The sequence below is a fragment of the Pelodiscus sinensis genome, chromosome 2 (assembly GCF_052426305.1).
Source record: "Pelodiscus sinensis isolate ZL-2025 chromosome 2, ASM5242630v1, whole genome shotgun sequence".
In the NCBI taxonomy this organism is placed as follows: Eukaryota; Metazoa; Chordata; order Testudines; family Trionychidae; genus Pelodiscus; species Pelodiscus sinensis.
In genome coordinates, this window is record NC_143053.1 from 251356942 (window position 1) to 251372775 (window position 15834).

Below are 15834 nucleotides of genomic sequence, written 5' to 3' on the forward strand. Positions count from 1 at the left end.
ACCGGAGCCCCTCGCGGCAGTACCGGAGCCCCTCACTGTTATGGCTGAGATTCTGTCACGGATAAAGTCACAGACAGGTCACGGACAAGAAGGAAAAAGTCACAGAAGCCCGTGACCTGTCCGTGACTTTTACTAAACTCTCTGTGACAAAATTGGGAGGAGCAGGCACCCACCCTTGCTGCTCAGGCTCTGGGGGACCCTGCTACCTGCAGCAATGGGGCAGCTGTGGGGGCCCTGGCTAGGAGCTCTGGGGATCCCCCACTGCGCATTGCTCAGAGCTGCAGGGTCTTTCTGCCACCTATAGCTTGGAGCTCTGGGGGTCCCTGCTTCCCACAGCAGTTGGGGGGCTCTTCCCCACACAGTGGCTCAGAGCCTGCCACTCGTAGCAGAGAGCAGCTGTGGGGTCCCCAGAGTGACTCAGAGCTCTGGGGGGGCTCTCCCATGAGGGTGTGGGGGCCCTCATTGCAGCTGGCAGGGGGCTCCAAGCTACTGCGGTGACAGGGGACCCTACAGCCCCACACCGCCACAGGCCGAAGTCACGGAAGTTCCCTGGAAGTCTGGCTTCTGTGACTTCCACAACCCGCATGACAAAATCATAGCCTTGCTCATAATCTCCAGCGGATGTCTCCCCACAGAGCGCCGGCGCAGAGGGCAGTGCACAGACAGGGAACTCAGGCCTGCAGTGTGGTACGTGGCACGTCCCAGCTCACACACAAAGTCTGGCTGGCCTAGGTGTATCTATGCTTTCCTACTGCTGGGTGGGAAGGTCACACGCACGACAAGGGCAACTGACTGAGTCTCCATCCGTACAGCAGCCTGGCTGAACGGAAAGGGGGACTCGCAACACAGAAGGGCGCTCAAATATGCCGAGCAGGCAAACTGACAGGATGGCGATGTCTCGGCCTTCTAAATCCTTTCAGCTATACCCCCTTAGCTGAGTCAAGGAATCACAGAACACTAGGACTGAAGGGACCTCGAGACGCCATTGAGTCCAGTCCCCTGCCCTCAAGGCAGGACAAAGCACCATCTAGACCATCTCTGATAGATGTCTATGTAACCTGCTCTTAAATATCTCCAGTGATGGAGATTCCACAACCTCCCTGGGCAACTTATTCCAATGTTTAACCACCTTGACAGTTAGGAACTTTTTCCTAAAGTCCAACCTAAACTTTCCTTGCTGTAGTTTAAGCCCATTGCTTCTTGTCCTATTCTCAGAGGCCAAGGAGAACAATTTCTCTCCCTCCTCCTTATAGATACTGGAAATTATTTCTCGTGTCTTGAAGGGGAAAGATGGAGGTGCGGTTATGGCACTGGGCTGGCACTGAAGAGATCTGGGGTGAGTCCTAAGCTGTGACTCGTGAAGGGGACTTTAAAGCCAACCTCGTCCCCTCCTGAACCTTAGCTGCCCTGCGGCTCCTGGAATGGCTTAGAGAGCTCTGGGGCCCTCCCAGGGCGGCTGTCTTATGAGCTGCCGTGCTGCCAGGAAACTCCGCAGAGGGGTGGCCCTTCGTCGGACACCCTCTCCCACCACCAGCTTGGCCCTGGTGCCCTTCCCACGAGGGCTCATGCGTGGGTAGGAGAAAGGCTGTGGCTCAAGCAGGGAGCAGGGATGGGGTATTTCCCCCCTTTTGGTTTTAGGTGAACACACACTATGAAGAGCTGAGCATCCCCCTCCATGAGGTGTTAGAGAGCAGGCTGGACAAACACCCGTGAGGAATGGCCTCGACTGCCTTGGTCCTGCCTCAGGGCCCTTCTAGCCCTTCTCCAGGGCCCTTCTACCCCTGCCTGCCTGTGATGTTGGATGACACCCCAACATGCAGAATCGAAGGGGTTCTGGGTAGGCGGGAAGTGACGGTGGGTTTCCCCCTCCCTTTCTTTCGCAGCACGTGCTTTGCACATACCATACTCACGCCCAGACATTTCACCAGAGGCTAAGGTTTCACGAGGGAGGCATGAAAACCACCCTGTGCAGGGGGCCAACACAAAAAGTCCCTCCCAATCAGGGAATTTCCTCTCCCCTCCCCCAGCCCCGTGACAGAGAAGGATGCTCATGGGGCTGCATGGCTAACTCCCTGGCAGACAGCTTGGCAGTCCTGACATAACTCATGCAGCCCAGATGCTCTTGGAGCACCACTTTGCTGGAGCATAGAAACGAGCAGCTATTTAATAGCCCCTGGACGCCTCTGTGCCATTTGTTTTGACCAGCTAGTTACCTGGCTAACGAGGCCGGATTAGACTGATGAGGGGAGCTGCAAGCCAGGCCAGGCAAAGGGAGGGAGCTGGAGACGAAGACGTGCGTCTCAGCAAGCAGGGGGCTACATGCTGCCTTTGCTGCAGACGTGTGAGAAAGGCCGTACCGAGCTGCGCCTTACGGGCCCTGCCAGTGTAAACAGGCTGCACACTTGAGGAGAGGAGCGGACACCCACTGGGCAATGCTACTCGGAAGCCGACTGTGCCCAGCCTGGGCGAAAGGAACAAGGCAAAGCAGATATGGTGCCTCTGAGCATCACCAGGCCTAATTTTTGCACAATCACTGGGATTCACAACACCTCAACTCCCTATACCATGAATGGGGAGAGACGGCGCCTCCAAATGGGATCCATAAAAGCCAGCGCTCTAGGCAGGGAGCTGTCTCAACTAGCCAAGGGAGGGCTACATGATAACCCCCCTCAGCACCTGAAGCTTGGGCTGCTACAAGAGGGTGTCCCTTTCAGCCCAGTGGTTGTCGAGGGAGACCCATGGGTCAAATTCCCCCCCTCCCCCAGCACCTGAGGGGAAGTAGGGATGTGAGTTGGGTTCTGCCCCCTCTCTCTGGGCTAAGGGATATCCTGACATACCTCCCTCTCACCTGTGGAAGCTGTTCCACTTTGGATTATTAAAAAATGTCACTGGAGGAAGGCTGGATTCTGGGCCTCATGGCTCTGGGGGAGCCCCGCCCGACAGCCTACAAAATCACACTCTCCCGCTCCCCCCACACTTCGTGATTTATACTGCACGGAAGAAAGAGGGCTTCCCACAGCCCAAGCACACACGGGCGAGAGCCCTGTTCAGACCCATTCTCCTCAGGCACTGGTGGGACTTGACCTGGGGTCTCCCACAGGCCAGGTGACTGATGTAACCACTGGCCTGAAGTTATGAGGTAGGTACCAGCTCCTTCTTCATGGCCATTTTGTGTCAGCTCACCTTCTAGGGGCTTGATCCAGGGAGTGAGGTCCGAACACTTCTAGGAGATCCAGCCCCACAGGTGAGTTAGGCTAGGCAAGGAACATTTGTTTTCCCTCAGGCCGTGTGTTGTACTTGGGCTTAGGCCTCCAACCATCTGGCATTAGATAGCTGTGTGCTTGCTCGGAGGGGAAACAGACACCTCGGGAGCTTTTGCTGCAAAAATGTAGGCACCACACGAGGAACCGATGGCATTTGGGGGCAGCTGAGTGGGGTCTTTCACACCTCAGTGGGGCCTGATTCTGGGATTTAGGCACTGAAAGTGGGAGCTAGGCATTTTAATCCTATAGCGAATCTAGCCCAATGTGTCTACAGCCCCAGCAGAAAAATCAAATTCTCAATTTACCTCTGCTCCCAACGCTCAAAACAAACTCTGGCATGTGCTTAGCTAAATCTGGACTTTTGTACAGAGCACTTCAGGGAAAAAATAGCTGGATCAGGTATAGCAGAATGTTAAAAAAGACCCCCACTAATACAGCCCATGGGGAGATAGCAAGGGAAAAAAATAGCACCAACATTTAAAAATAATCGGCTTGACATCTGAAGTGATCGCTTTACGACAGATGTTGTACCTATGTATTAAGCATTTCTGGAGTCAATCATTGGCTCTTAGCAACAGTTTTAGGATATCGATGACCCGAAATTCATAACACTAGCCTATCATGGCACATGGATGCATAAAGACACAGACACCAGCATCAACGGCTGAAGAAACAGCAGGAGAAATAAAAATTGCCACTTTTGTCTCTATAAGCGTCAGTCACTTGAGGTAGCAGAGGTTGTGTGCGCTAGTGGATCACATAGTTCTGGTCTCTAAGCTGCAACTGTTTGGACAAACCATTTGTTTCAAACAATTTATTTATGTGATTTGACTCTGCCCTTTGCAAATTGCAAACTGATTATGTTCAGTACCTGGAATAGGCGGTCAAATAATATTTACCAGCACATTTGGGCCTATAGGTTATCATGGACTGTTTTTTGGGAGTAGTTCGCTAATTGCTTTATAGAATCTGGACTAAGGGATTGGTCATGGAAGTCACCTGGTTATGGTTTCTGGTTCCTGGTTGAATGACCTAACTAAGGCATCCTCAAACCTTTACCTTCTATGGATCACATCTTATTAGAGAGACTCCTGTGGGCACCTCAGTTTCCACGACCAGCCATAAGGATCATCAAAGGGAAGAGAGAGGGATAAAACCCACACCACTCTCCCTTGACCACAGTAGTCAGCAAATGTATGTTAGCCATTAAGTAGAAGTGTGTGCTAAGGAAGACGTGGAAAGGAAAGCGGGAAGGCAATACTCTTAAATAATAATAAAGTCAATAAAAGGCCAGGAAGGGCCTTGGGTTGAAGACATGAAGCTGGAACATGATCTGGCAGAATAGAGGGAGCAAATGGATGTATTCAAAGAAAGGGAAGTGTGGTTAGACCAATGGGAGAAGATCTTGGCAGCTGCATTTCATACCGATAAAAGGGAGGTGATGTAGGAATTGGGTAGATAAGAGAAGAATAGGCTGCAATAGTTAAGATGGGATGACCACAGTATGGACCACTCTACCTAACTGTACATGGGTTTGGAGTATTCAGCATTGCTTTGCTAGTGGGTAGGTGGATACAACTTCTAGATCCATTGTGTCTGGTCCAAAGGAGGGTGGTGAAGCACAGGAATGGGTTACACCCAGGGAGCTGATGGAATCTCCATCCCCAGAGGTTTTAATTCCTGGCTTGACAGAGGCCTGGCTGGGACGATGTAGTTGGGGTTGGTTCTGCTTTGAGCAGGGGGTTGGACTCAATGACCTCCTGAGGTCTCGTCCACCCCTAGGATTCTATGAAGGCTGCTGAAGTAAATGGAGAGGCTCATACTGATTTCAGTGGGCTTTGCATCTGACCAAGAGTTAGTGCAATGTTCCATAAAAACAAGTTCCATGGAATGAATCCTGCTCTGTTCTAGGGCCCAGCATTGTGCTATTAGTTGAGACAACTGAATGTAATACTTGGTTTTGTGGGGGGGTTTTGGAGGGGAGGTGGTAACAAATGGATTTTGGCTATGACTCCTGGAGAAGCTGGACGGAAGTTCCATTAAATTCACCCTATAATCTGGGTGAGAGGACAAGGTCTGCTGTACTTAGTCTCTGACTTTTGCCCTAATTCTCCTTATGCACCAAAGAGGTTCAGAAGAGAGTCCGAGAGTTATACAGGAAGATCCTCTACATTAGAGCCAAAGCTATTAACTAAATCCTCCGCCAGTGTCTCTTTCATCTCCCCAGGCACTCAACCAGATTCCACTCCTTTATTCGCACCCAGCAGTTTGGGGGTATGTCGACACCTACAGTGTTATTTCGAAATATCTTATTGCAAAATAGTTAATTCGAAATAGCTTATTTCGAAATAACACATCTACACATAAAATGCATTTTGAAATAGTGTTTTGCTATTTTGAAATAGCGCATCCACACTGAGTGGACACTTAATTGCATTTTAGGCCAGCTGGAACCAGGTCCAGCAAGGCATTAGGTCAGGAGTTACTTTGTGTGGCTGCTGCCTGAGGCTATCTGAGGCTTGTGCTTAAAGGGACCCCCACCCCAGACAGCTTTCCCTGCTTGCTTGCCTACCTCGATGAGGGACAGCAAAGCATTTGTGTCTCTGTATGCTCTAGTTGCCCTCACTCGGGACACCACAGCACTCTGCAACATGGAGCCAGAGCTGCCCCTGGGCACTCTGGTGCTTCTCTTGGATGCGTTGATGTGAGCCTGGCTGCACTTTCTGCAGGCTGCCATCCAGGAGGTCCATAGGGCGGCTGTCAGTATCCAGGAGGCCCTGTGGGAGAGCTTCCACCCTGAGGAGCACTAAGAGCCTCCCTGGTCTGCCCCACTGGGGGTTTGTTCCTCATTCCTCCCTCACGTCCTTCCACTTACCCTTCCCTAACCCTTCTTCCTGATGTCAAATAAAATACACGTATTTTCATGAACACAAACTCTCTTTATTTAACAAAACTGGGGAGGGGGGTAAAAATGGTGAGACTGGAGAAAGGAGATGGGAGAGGGGAGGAAAGAGTGTGGGAGAGGGGAGGGGGAAACCTGGGAGGAGGGAGGTGGAAGGGGAAAGCAAGGGGAAGAAAGGGGAGGGGAAGCTCAGGGCTCAGGGTTGGGGTCTTGCCAGACCAACTTGATTTTCATGCGAACCTTTCACATGTGGCCTTTGGTAGCCGGGTTGGCAGCCATGCCATAGATGGCTGCGTTCCTCCATCTAGTGCGGAGATCATGGACGTTGGGGGCATTCCCCGCAAACCTAAGTAAGGTCCACCCTGATCTCCACCCTGGACCAGGAAGGCGCCCACCTTCTCCAGGCCCTGGCAGGCTCCTCGGAGCAGGCAGGCTGCTCCTGGGGAGGGGCGGAGGGCTGGCTGCCAGTGGCTTGCTGGCTCATGTTTTGGGGCCACTGGGTCAGGGGCAGTGACTGCTGGCTCTGGGCTGGCAGGCTTGGAGCTGGCACAGACACTGTGGCCAGAGTCAACCCCTTTAAGGGCTCTGGGGAGGGAGAGGAGTGTTCTTGGTTGAGGCTGGAGTGGCCACCAGGGCATCCTGGGCAGGCTGGAGGCCTCCTATTTCAAAGTAAGTGTCTACACAGCACTTATTTCGAATTAGCTATTTCGAATTTGGTGTTATTCCTTGTAGAATGAGATTTACCAAATTCAAAATAAGTGCTCCACTATTTTGAATTTATTTCGAAATAGAGGTTTGGCTGTGTAGATGCTAGTAAAGTGAATTCAAAATAATGGCTGTTATTTCGAATTAACTTTGATGTGTAGACATACCCTGGGTGTTTTTGCCAGCATACTGTCTGTCTGGCTAAGCTCCTCACCCTGGTATCTGGGGATCTACAGAATTTAGAAACCCAAGCAGATCTTTGAGTCTGGATTGTTGGTACATGCTTGAAATGTAAAGTTTGGCTTAAAAAAACTCATTAAAATGATAATTACTTTAAAAATCCCCTTGCAGCATTACAAACCTAAACAATGCACCATCTGCAGTAAATGAAACTCCCTCTCAGTTGACAAGTCAAGTTCAGTTGTTCCAACCAATGTCCTTTTTGCCCTTTCTTTGAACTGTGCAAACAAGCAAAAGTGCAATTAGACTGAAAACATTCACAAGCTCTTGTCAATGAGCACAGACCTCCTTAGCTTTCCCAGAATCAGTTGTCCCGGGGGCTATGCAAGTCTCTTTGGTAGCACAGATCATTTGCTGTTACGATGACAATCTCACATGTCATCAAAGCCAATGGGTGTGCTAAGCACATTGATTCAGGCTCAACAGCGGGAGCAATTAAGCCCATTCATGTAGTAAAGATGCATGGCTTCAAACAGTGGAAGATTACCGCCCAAGGCAAGAAGCCACACAACAGATCAGAACTAAGTAGACAGCAGAGCTTCCTTGGTTACAAAAGATTATAGCAAGGACAGACCCAACTTATATTATTAATTTTTCATGTTATGGAAACAACCCTGCAGGGTTAACTACTCACGCCACTGGAAACGCCAATTCATTTCAAACATCATCTCTATTTAAAGAAGCCCCCTAATTAGCTATTGCTCTCCATTAGTAGTCCCACATACACCATCAATGTTGCAAGGGAAGTAACTAAATTTAATAAAAGCCATAGCTCCTACATGAATTGATACAGTTGATTATTATTATGGAAAGCAATTCATGTGGCCATTTTTTCTTCTCTGCAGATGGTGCGACCCACAAATTTTATGTCACATAATTCTTTCCTTTTTTGCCTAATATTTTTTTCCAATTCATCATATTACAATTAATCATTTGTCGGGAAACTAGCCTTCTGGTACCACATTAGCAAATTCCGGTAATGAATGCATGGGCGTTTGCCACTAATCAGACTGGACTACTGGGGTTTAATTTCTAAGATAACTATTGAGATTTATTTTTATGCGTGAAACTCTTCAAGAAGACAGTGTGGGTTCTGCAGAGCTTTAAGGACACACAGCACATAGTGCCAACATCAGGACAATTCCAGCACCTCTCCACTGGAGCATGCAGTGTCGAGCAGACAGCAGGACTAGCTCAGCTCCACAAATGGGGCCAAAAGTGGAGGGAACCTCCACTGGGCATCGGCACCTCCTGGGGGCCACAGAGCTCCTTCCACCCTCATGCAGCTTGGAGCTACAGAGTCAGGGGTGGCATTTGCCTGGTCACAACACCCCCGTCTCGGTGAGGTGCAGGGTCTAGGTTATGTCTACACTGTCAATGGAGGTGTGAATGCAGAGCAAGTGGCTACATCTGCTTTAGCTTTAATCTAGCTAGTGCAAATAACAGCTGTAGTGGCAAAGACCATGGGTATGTCTGCAGGGTTCCCAGCAGGCTTGTACTTGGACAGCGTGGGTTCACTACCACCAGCTAGATTAAAGTTGGCGTAGGTATTCTTACTTGCGCTGCAGTCATGCCTTCGTTTGCAGGGGAGGTGACGGCAGCTCTGAGGCTTTGCTGCTATTCTGGGGCCTGAAAGGAAAGATTTTTTTCCCCTCACATGGCCATGCGCTAAGAGGGAATCTCCATAGTAGTGCTTACATTCTTCTGGTAGGCCACCAGCCATCAGGCTATGAAATCATTGTGAGACACACAATTCAAGCTCTGCCCACAGAGTCCCATTCATTCAGAGGCTGGGAAGCACTCCCACTTCACGTACCTCAGGTGCCACATGAGTATTGTGAAGATTGTTTTGCTAGATGGGCAGGTGGATAGCAAACCTTTTAGATGGTGATTCATAGCTAGTGGCTATAATCAACAGGTTCCCAAGCTCACACATTCACAATAAGCCACTTGCAGCATAATAGATTGTGTGAGGTAAATTTGAAATAGCTCATTTCAAAATTTGGCACTGTCTACACAGCGTCAAACTTCAAAATAAAGCATTATTACGACAAGTCCCTCAACTCTCGTGGAACGAGGGTTGCAGGGAGGTTGGAATAGCATGAAATACATTTCAAAATAATGGGCGCATTTAAAGACACATAATTGCTATTTCGGAATACTTCCGGTATCCCAAAATAGCCCCGCTGTCAAGACATAGCCTTAAAGTCCTGGTCTTCACAACATCCTCTGTCAAGAAGTTCCATAGATTGACTGTGTGCTGCAAGAAGAAAAACTTCTTTTTGTTTGTTTTAAACCGGCTACCTATCAATTTCATTTGGTGACCCCTAGTTCTTATGTTATGGGAACAAATAAAGAATTTTTCCTTATTCATATTTTCTACGCCAGTCATGATTTTATAAACCTCTATCATATCCCCTCTTAGTCTCCTCTTTTCTAAGATGACAAATCCAAGTCTTTTTAATCTCACATGGGACCCGTTCCAAACCCCTTTTATTGCCCTTTTCGGAACCTTTTCCAAGGCCAAAAGATCTTTTTTGAGATGAGGCAACCACATCTGTACACAGTCTTCAAGATGTGGGTGTACCATGGTTTTATACAGAGGCAATAAAATATTCTCTGTCTTATTCTCTATCCCTTTTTTAATGATTCCTAACATTCTGTTTGCTTTTTTGACTGCCACTGCACACTGAGTGGATGTTTTCAGAGAACTATCCACAATTAACTCCAAGATCTCTCTCTTGAGTAGTTGTAGCTAAATTAGTCCCCACCATATTATATGCATAGTTGGGATTATGTTTTCCAATGTGCATTTCTTTACATTTATCAACATTTAAACTCCATTTGCCATTTTGTTGCCCAATCACTTAGTTTGGTGAGATCTTTTTGAAGCTCTTCTGTCTGCTTTGGTCTTAACTATCTTGAACAGTTTAGTATCCCTTGCAAATTTTGCCACCTCGCCGTTTACCCCTTTCTCCAGATCATTTATAAATAGGTTGAATAGGATTGGTCCCAGTATGGACCGCTGCAGGACTCTACTAGTTACCTCTCTCCATTCTGAAAACTTGCCATTTATTCCTACACTTTGTTTCCTGTCTTCTAACCAGTTATCAATCCACAAAAGGACCGTCCCTCTTATCCCATAACAACTTACTTTACTTAAGAGCCTTTGGTGAGGGCCCTTGTCAAAGGCTTTCTGGAAATCTAAGTATACTATAGCCACTGGATCTCCCTTATCCATATATTTGTTGACCCCCTCAAAGAACTCTAGCAGATTAGTAAGGCATGATTTCCCTTTAGAGAGACCATGTTGATTTCCCCCCAACAAATTATGTTCATCCATGTGTCGGACAAGTTTATTCTTTACTATAGTTTCAACTAATTTGCCCAGTATTAACTTAAGACTTACCAGTCAGTAATTGCCAGGATCACCTCTAGAGCCCTTTTTAAATATTGGTATCCCCAAGGTCTGCTTGGGGCTAACAACAAAAGGGCATTAAACCTTGACAGTCAGCCGTCCAAATGACAAAGAGATGGTGCTACCTGAGGCAAAATAGTCCCTCAAGTTGGAACTCAGTATGGAAGCCACCTGGGCAATGAAGTCACCTGGCAAGAGTCCATGATCACCTGAGGAGGCTGAGGAGAATGTCACATAACGAACGAGGCAGAGAATCATAAGGGGTTAGGGGCTGCTCTACCCAGAAAACTGTTCACCTCCAACTCATGGTGAGGGAGAAGCAACCCAGCATGAAGAAGCATGGTGAAGCCACAAAACCTGTCTAGCTCTCTGAATTTTGGTGGCCCACCCAAGGAAAGGGGGAGCTATTGAGGGGCACTGTACTTGGGATGTTTCTTTTCCATATGATCTACACTTTGTGTATTTCTCATGTTATTAATGAGCAATAACTAGAATCACAGAATCATAGAATACTAGGACTGGAAGGGACCTCGAGAGGTCATCGAGTCCAGCCCCCTGCCCTCATGGACCAAATATTGTCTAGGCCATCCCTGATAGACATTTATCTAACTACTCTTAAATATCTCCAGAGATGGAGATTTCACAACCTCCCTGGGCAATTTATTCCAGTGTTTGAAGTTAGGAGGTTTTTTCCTAATGTCCAACCTAAACCTCCCTTGCTGCAGTTTAAGCCCATTGCTTCTTGTTCTATCCTCAGAGGCCAAGATGAACAAGTTTTCTTCATCCTCCTTATGACACCCTTTTAGATACCTAAAAACCACCATCATGTCCCCCCTCAGTCTTCTCTTTTCTAAACTAAACAAACCCAATTCCTTCAGCCTCCCCTCATAGGTCATGTTCTCTAGACCTTTAATCATTCTCGTTGCTCTTCTGTGGACCCTCTCCAATTTCTCCACATCTTTCTTGAAAGAACTGGACACAATACTCCAATTGAGGCCTAACCAGCGCAGGGTAGAGCGGAAGAATGACTTCTCGTGTCTTGCTCACAACACACCTGTTAACGCATCCCTGAATCATGTTTGCTTTCTTTGCAACAGCATCACACTACTGACTCTCATTCAACTTGTGGTCCACTATAACCCCTAGATCCCTTTCTGCCATACTCCTTCCCAGACCATCGCTTCCCATTCTGTATGTATGAAACTGATTGTTCCTTTCAAAGTGAAGCACTTTGCATTGGTCTTTATTAAACTTCATCATATTTACCTCAGACCATTTCTCCAATTTGTCCAGATCATTTTGAATTATGACCCTCCCTCCAGATTAGTCGCAACCCCTCCCAGCTTGGTATCATCTGCAAACTTAATAAGCGTACTTTCTATGCCAATATCTAAATTGTTGATGAAGATATTGAACAGAGCCGGTCCCAAAACAGACCCCTGCGAAACCCCACTTGTTATGCCTTTCCAGCAGGATTGTGAACCATTAATAACTACTCTCTGAGTACGGTTATCCAGCCAGTTATGCACCCACCTTATAGTAGCTCCCTCTAAGTTGTATTTACCTAGCTTATTGATAAGAATATCATGCAAGACCGTATCAAACGCCTTACTAAAGTCTAGGTACACCACATCCGCCACTTTTCCCTTATCCACAAGACTTGTTATCCTATTAAAGAAAGCTATTAGATTGGTTTGACATGATTTGTTCTTTACAAATCCATGCTGGCTGTTCCCTATCACCTTGCCACTTTCCAAGTGTTTACAGATGATTTCCTTAATTACTTGCTCCATTATCTTCCCTGGCACAGAAGTTAAACTAACTGGTCTGTAGTTTCCTGGGTTGTTCTTATTTCCCTTTTTATAGATGGGCACTATAACTATTGGACTCAGAGAGTTAAACTGTCATCTAGAAGGCTGAAGCAAAATGCAGGACAATGTAGCACTTTAAAGACTAACAAGATGGTTTATTAGATGATGAGCTTTCGTGGGCCAGACCCACTTCCTCAGATCAAATAGTGGAAGAAAGTAGTCACAACCATATATACCAAAGGATACAATTAAAAAAATGAACAAATATGAAAAGGACAAATCACATTGCAGAACAGAAGGGGGATGCGGGGGGGGGGGGGGGGGGAGGAGGGGGAGGTAGGAAGGTAAGTGTCTGTGAATTGCTGATATTAAAGGTAGGGAGAGTGGGATGTTTGTGAGTTAATGGTATTACAGGTGATAATTGGGGAAACTGTCTTGGTAATGGGTGAGATAGTTCAAATTCTTGTTAAGTCCTTGTTGGCAAGTGTCGAATTTTAACATGAATGACAGTTCAGAGGATTCCCTTTCAAGTACATCTGCACTTGAAAGGGAATCCTCTGAACTGTCATTCATGTTAAAATTCGACACTTGCCAACAAGGACTTAACAAGAATTTGAACTATCTCACCCATTACCAAGACAGTTTCCCCAATTATCACCTGTAATACCATTAACTCACAAACATCCCACTCTCCCTACCTTTAATATCATCAATTCACAGACACTTACCTTCCTTCCTCCCCCTCCCCCCCCCGCATCCCCCTTCTGTTCTGCAATGTGATTTGTCCTTTTCATATTTGTTCATTTTTTTAATTGTATCCTTTGGTATATATGGTTGTGACTACTTTCTTCCACTATTTGATCTGAGGAAGTGGGTCTGGCCCACGAAAGCTCATCATCTAATAAACCATCTTGTTAGTCTTTAAAGTGCTACATTGTCCTGCATTTTGCTTCAACTACCCCAGACTAACACGGCTACATTTCTATCACTAATCTAGAAGGCTCACGCTGTCTGGGAAAGTAGTGTTTAAGGTACAGGGGTATTTTGGGGGTTAGCACAGATCATGGGGGCCTAAGGCAGGTGGGCTGAGGAGCTCAATGTCCATGAAAGGTAATAGGCAGAGTTGGTGCACAGGAAATATGCCAGAGATGCCAAGAGAGGAAACAGCATGGCAACCAGTTGAGAGCCCGTGAAGCTTAAAACACCCGGAGGCTTGGTCACTGAATTCCCTGACATCAGTGGCTGAGCTGGGGCACTCAACTGGGCCCTGTGACAACAATTATACTCTGACTAATTTGAATTCTCTTGTAATACCATTAGGAATGGAATTACCTCCTGACCTAGCCTGTTGGGCAGCACTGCTGTGAATCAGCTGCTGTGCTATATTCCAGAGATGGCTGCATTGCAGCAGTGGATAAAGGGACTCCTGGCTATAGGAGCTATGGACCACATGTCCATACCCGCTACCTCCATTACATACCTACCTATATTTACGTAGTGTGGTGATGACAGATGCAAAACTGCATATTTAACAGATGTCCGACCTCAATAAACACACAACTTAACACACACATCTGCATGCAACATATGTGGCATGCAGGAGGGGTCCTAATTTTACCAATTTTGAAATTTTGGTCAAGTTATAATGCTAACATGGGAGATTCAGGGGAAAAAAGAAACATTGCAGCCAGCGAAAATTTCTGCCTGATTTTTGAAAAGTTAGAAGTTATGTTTTAGCCAAACACCAGTTACTCAGAGCAACACGGGGATAACTGGGTGAAATTCTATGATTTATGTTAAACAGGGGGTCAGACTAGATAAACTAATGGTCTTGTCTGATTTTAAAATTATGAATCTCTATATACATACATACACACACTCAATATAAAATTTCATAATTTTAAAATCAGATTTTAAAGTCTGTCTATCCATCTATCACACTATGCAGTTTTACTATGCATTAACACCCAAATACATAGGTATACAGAAGTCAACTACATCCCTGGGTAGTACAAGATGACCACAACTCCATCAGCTTCAAAAAACCAGAAATAATAAAGCTCTTTTAATTGAAGTGCACTTACATCTATCCTGTAGAAGGATTGCATGGATAATCAGTTCTCTCCAGCACAATCCGCCTTCACAGGCGGCAATGAAGTTTTAATTAAACAAGGATGTTACATAAAATTGCATGTTCTGTTGTGACCTGTCCATCAATTTAGAAGAGTCTTTCTGGAACATCTCGATCCATATTGTGATTGACAAATGTAAAAATTGGCAATCAAGGTTTATTGTTGTTAAGTGGCTTGTAATGTAAGAGCAGGCATCTGTGTGCACTGCGTCATTTTTCATAAATTCTCAAAGACTAAATCAAATCTGCCTATCAGATTAAGAAAACTGATTTAAACCTGGAGGGCTGAATCCAATTCCCAGAGATGCAAGTACTCTTTGCATTGAAGTCTACAGGTAGAAGCCAGCTCTACGCATCACTTAAAATCCTCCAGAAGGCCCGTTTTCAGGATGTAAGTGGTATTTCGCCATTGTGCCAGGAGTGAATTTGTACCTACATATCTGAGAACAACCTGCTACTAACTTGAGAGTTGAAGTAGCGTGCTTGAAATCTAAAAAAAAAAGGCTGGTTTAGTGATCCATTCCTGTGCCACCTTATTTCAGTCAGGCTTGAAATATAGCATGGTCATTTTTTCTCCTGCTCTCTGTGTCCCAGGGGAGCCCGGGATATGCAGAGAGCTACAAAACTCTGTGTTAAAAATACATTACCCAAAATGTTGTGAACCACAACATAACTTTGGATTCCATTGGCCTAGTATTTGGGGCAAAGGACTGGGTCAGAGCTTGCTTTGTTTGAATTGCTTTACTCGTCCCTAGTGCTGATGCCAGGGCAGCCAAAAGCCTTGCTGGGCCACTGGGCAAGGTGTGGGGGGTGGCGCTGTCTCCTGGAAGGGGCGGGGCCTTAGGCAGAAGGGGCGGGACTGGGGGAAGCCAGCCCTCAGCGCTGCCTCAACCAGGGTGCGCCTCCCCACTCCAGGCCTCAGAGCTGTCTGGAGTGTACTGTGCAGGGCTCTGCTGGAGATTTAAAGGGTCTGAGGCTCTGGTAACCACCACGCCTGCCTGATGCATAGAGCTTTAACAATCCAAGTGAGCTGCCATGTGTCAAGGCCATGGCAAAAAGGTTCTCATCTTACAAACTGTAACCAGAGGAGAAAGGAAATGGGGAGGCCCAGTTCGTGGCATGTGCCTGGGATTTAAAAAACCCAGGTTCAATTCCTAGGGTGTGTCTAGGCTACACCTCTCTGTTGACAGAGAGATGTAGATTAGGCACATCGAAATTGCTAATGAAGCAGGGATTTAAATATCCTGTGCTTCATTAGCATAAACATGGCCACCGCATTTTTTTAGGAATACAGGATCTGTCGAAAAAGGCTTTATTTTTGACAGACCCACATCTAGACTGCCGTTTTTTTAGAAAAAAAACTC

The 15834-nt window shown here is 46.6% G+C and overlaps 1 protein-coding gene across 3 annotated transcripts in view; it reads right to left on the bottom strand.

Annotated features, from left to right (window-relative positions):
- The window catches only part of CRHR2 (corticotropin releasing hormone receptor 2), a 274002-nt gene that overhangs the window by 2642 nt on the left and 255526 nt on the right, over nucleotides 1–15834 (bottom strand). The window lies entirely within an intron of this gene.